At 30.8% G+C, this 4,694-nt stretch overlaps 1 pseudogene; it reads left to right on the forward strand.

Moving 5' to 3' along the window:
* Positions 1-875: 875 nt before the first annotated feature.
* On the forward strand, positions 876-4,055 carry LOC106313054 (annotated as a pseudogene).
* The last annotated feature ends 639 nt before the right edge of the window (positions 4,056-4,694 follow it).

Raw genomic sequence — 4,694 nt, forward strand, 5'->3', positions numbered from 1 at the left:
TTATAATAAGTTACAAATGATCATAAAATATAACGCATATGAATTTTTATTTAATAAATATTCAAACTAAATAATATATATATATTTATATATATATACTAATGATTTAAAGCAACAAGATTGGCTGATCAATTTAGTTGTCCAGTTGAAATCTTTCAAAAGTATGTGAAAGACTAAAGTCAAAGTAAATATGGATTTAGAATAATAGTTATATTTTACTAACCAAAATACCGAAAAAAACCGAACCGAATCGAAACCAACCTGATATCTGGATTGAACACCCCTAATCCAAATGAAGCAAAACTATTGTTCCAAGGCGCGGATCTTATCTTAGTATTTATATAAAAGTAGTTATTGTTTTGTCTGTCTATTAGAGAGTGGAGAATTAGATGAACATACAAACTTTAGCATATGGAAACCCTTAGCATTTTCCTTGCCTCCTTCACAAATATCACAGCCTGTCAAAATTAGCCCTTTAAAACTATTTAACTTCTTCCATCACTATATAGGGAGTATTTGCTTATTAATCTTTTAATTATTATAAGCATTTCCTTAGCTGTGAATTCCCATTATCCCTCTCCTCTCTCGCCCCCTCTTTCTCTATATCTCTCTCTCTCCTTCCACACTGCTTTACTCCTATATTGATTGTTGACAAAGTCCTAAAGTGATCTCTTAGATTTTGGATTACTTATTAAGTTATGCTTTGGAGAGAATTAGTGAAGAAACATATAGCATAAGGTAAGTGTATGCGTCTTAAACGGCTTCTATAAGCTTCTCTAAGTGAGTTTTCTGGCATGAACTCAGAGCCTTAGAACATGATCAATGACCTTCTTTGGAGAGAATCACAGCTTGGCCACTCTTCTTTTCAGGTAAGTTTTATAGAAATTATATGTTCCATATATATATATATATACATATTCTTTTATGTGGGTATTTACGGATTGATGAAAGTGATGGACAATTATAGAAAGGGTTGCTATACATGTATACATGTGTGTGTGTTTACTTATAATCGAACAGATCATTCTGTATACCAGAAAATGTGTATATGTGTGTTTGTATAAAATCACACATTGGCATTTTTTAAGTTGGTTTAGACTTCAAGACCTCCGTGAAGATTTATATTATTCTTTTCTTAACATATCATACACCGTGAAGAGTAAAGTTAGTCATCAAAATTTTGATAGCGAAACAGATATTTTGTTTAGAAAAGACATATATATCACAAAAACTTATTAAATAGAAACCTTATCTTTTAAATAAATTATTGTCCTTGTCTTATCCTGATTGGTTATCTAATTTGGTTCTCCACAAAATATAGATCTTCTCATGTCTTTTTTTTTGTCCTTGTGCGCGTGTGTATAGAGATAGATGTAAGTACATGAGTCAGAGATAATTTATTGACATGATTTTTGTGTAGACAACTTTTAAGAACAGTGAAGGAAACAAGTTTAAGTGGAAACTTAGGTGATACAGTCATTTCCGCATGAATGCAAGAACGTTATGAACGATGAGACCGATTCGTATATATTCATATTTAATGATTTATAACATTATTATTTATTACTTTAATAAAAAAATGTGCTTTATTAGCATGATCATCAAGATACACCAAATAGTAAAATGACTGCTCGACTAGATTGATGGTTTCCCTCCTATCTATTTTAATCATTCTCAAACTAAGCGATGCTTATCCAGAAGAAAAGGAAACAAAAATCAACAACTTGCATGCTGTCTTTTTTCCCTCCGTCCTTTGCCAACCTTCACCGCATATTTCTACTTTATTGCAGCAATTCGATTACTCGAAATATTATATTTTAAACTTAAGTAGTGAAAATGAAGATTATGGTAATATTTCGCATCAATTACTTTAAGTATAAAAGTATTTTCGAATCGTTTGATACATGATTTAAGATATCTTATTTTCATACCTTCTTAATACCAATGCTTTTTCATGGATAATATATATAACCAAATACAAAAAAAATAGATATTTTGCATTGCTTATCAAAGTAAATAAATCAATATTCATGAAACAAATGGTACGCGTCTACTGTTGTCCTAGGGGCACTACTTAGATACTGACTAGCTAAGTATTCAGCTCGGTTAATTAGTTGTATACTCTGTTCAATGGCTATTATATTATATTTGAAATAATATGAATTATATCACTAATTTTTCTTTGAAATAACTAGAATGTAATAAACAAACAAGTTTCAATTGGAATAAGCAAACAAAAAGTAACTATCTTAGTCATTTTCAGCTGAAGAATTGTAAATGTTCTACTTCTATAATTGTTAATTAGAACCCCAATATTTGTGGTCTCACTTGCTCTATCCATTGATATGGTGGTGATCAGAAAGACATTTTGATTCTGTTAATAGAAATACTTGGCTTTGGGTCAAAAGACCATGAGAGAGAATCTAATCAAATTCAAAAGTGTGACCCACTAGTCAACCTTCTTTTGTCTATAAACCCTTCACTTCAAGAACTAGTGGCTTCTGACAATCACTCCATCAACATCAAAATCACATGTATCATGTACGCGCCCGCGCACACACACACCCACACACACATACACTATAAGTAAAATTAGGGTTCCTTTTTGGTGTGCGTTTCATCAATATAATCATCAAATGGCTATTAAGTGTGTGACTCTACATTTCAGGCATGGGAACGAAGATCGTTGAGCGAATTACGGCAAACTCATTTGGCTTAGAGAGTGTCGATTGTAGTGGATTCGTCGGATTTGGTGTTGATGATCAACGAAAATCTTCAAAGGAGAAATTGACCGGCGACAAAGAAGAGAACGGAGTTTTTGTTTAAAGGTCAATGGATAGGTTTCTTGAAAAGCAAAGTGCTGAGTCCATCAGACGGACAATGCAAGCCCAAGAAGATCTTTTCAAGCAACAGGTACGTTATACTTACACATGCATATATTGCATACATATTGATTTGGTTATTCAATCCGGTTTCGTGTTCAATTTTGGTTTTGATCTTTCATTTTTTTCTTAAGTAACCAAACTAAAAAGTAAATACAGTATAGTATATACGGATCAGTCTGGAGTGATTCAAACTCGATTTCTACTTATTGATGTAATTTGAAAGATTTAAGATATTTGTTTTGCTTTGAGTATATTTTACCTTTTCAATGTAAATCAGCTTGCATTTTGGATATCAGAAAAGATAATCTTTAGTATAAACGAACTAAGACACGATTTACTTTTTGCTTATTTGCCTACTTTATATGATTATATTAGGTTGTATAAGTTCAGTATATATATATCATGATTTATATATATAAAAATCTGTGTGTACATACTTGTATATGTCTTTTCTTTTCGTTTTTAGGTCCAACTAATTAAGATTGTAATTATTAACAATAATTGAACTGTTTTAACCAAACTTGGTTTGTGTTCATAAATTGGACCAACTTGGTTTATCGACATCAAGCAAAACACCTTTGAGGTAATAACCTTATATATAAGAAATTGATTATCGCAGGTACGAGAGCTGCATAGAGTATATAATATACAGAAGAAGATGATGGAGCAACTCAAACATAGAAGCCAATATTGTACTACTAACAACCAAGACCAAACCGGTCCAAGAGAGAGAACCGGAAGCTGGTCAGGCATAGACCTCGAAAATGTAGCTAGAGCCAGGAACACAACAACGGCGGAACATGTTGAAGAAAGCGAACTAGAATTGACATTGAGCATTGGAATGTCTTCTTCCTCTATGAACAAGGACATGGACTACTCGTCGACGACGTCATTCAGATCAACATCGGATAATTGTAATAATCAGAGCAACAATATTAACTGTAATAACCAAGAAAGTAGCGGACCAACCACGCCTAAGAGCAGCTCAAGTACGACGTCATTTGACCGAGAGAAGAAGAGACCTCATTGGCTCTTTCAGGGACTTAGTATTAACCGGACTTCATGATTTTTGTTAATTCACTGACTCTTTCTTTTTCCTTCTTCGTCTTCTTCTTGGTTTTCTTCTTTTGTATCTTATTTGTTACTATTATTATCTACCAGATTTACTGATACTTGTATTAGCTCTAATTATTTTTTCTTAGTTGTCACCAAAAAGTCAAAAACCCATTTGACAAAATAAATCATCAAGTATTTATTTGAGCCTTCTTCAGTCGTAAAATTTTAACATGTAGAATTAGAGAATATGAATATATTCTTGTGTGTGTCCTAAAATAAAATAAAAAATAATATTTATTGTGTTGTGTCTTAATGACTTACAAGATAATTGTATATACATACAACTTAAACCGATTTCAACTACGAATATAACTTATCTATATTATTAAAACTGAAGTATATTTTGGTAATGTTTAGAAACATGGATAGTAGAATAAATAAAAATTGTTTGGAAACATGGATAGCATATTAAATATTTTCTTTTATTTACACATTTAACCATTGCATTTACAATAAATTAACTACTTTCTTTTATATTTCTTTTTATTTACAGATTATACCACTACATTTAAAATAAATTTAAATTAATTAATTACAATGATTGTTGTTTCTTTGTGGTGAAATTAAAAACACAAACTAATATATATAGTATATATTATATAAAACAACTTTTAATGACAATATTACCTTATTTAATTTAGTCAAATATAAAAATTTAGAGAGTTCAAATTTTCAAGAAAACAAAATATCATA

This window comes from Brassica oleracea, chromosome C9 (genome assembly GCF_000695525.1).
Source record: "Brassica oleracea var. oleracea cultivar TO1000 chromosome C9, BOL, whole genome shotgun sequence".
NCBI classification, from domain to species: domain Eukaryota; kingdom Viridiplantae; phylum Streptophyta; class Magnoliopsida; order Brassicales; family Brassicaceae; genus Brassica; species Brassica oleracea.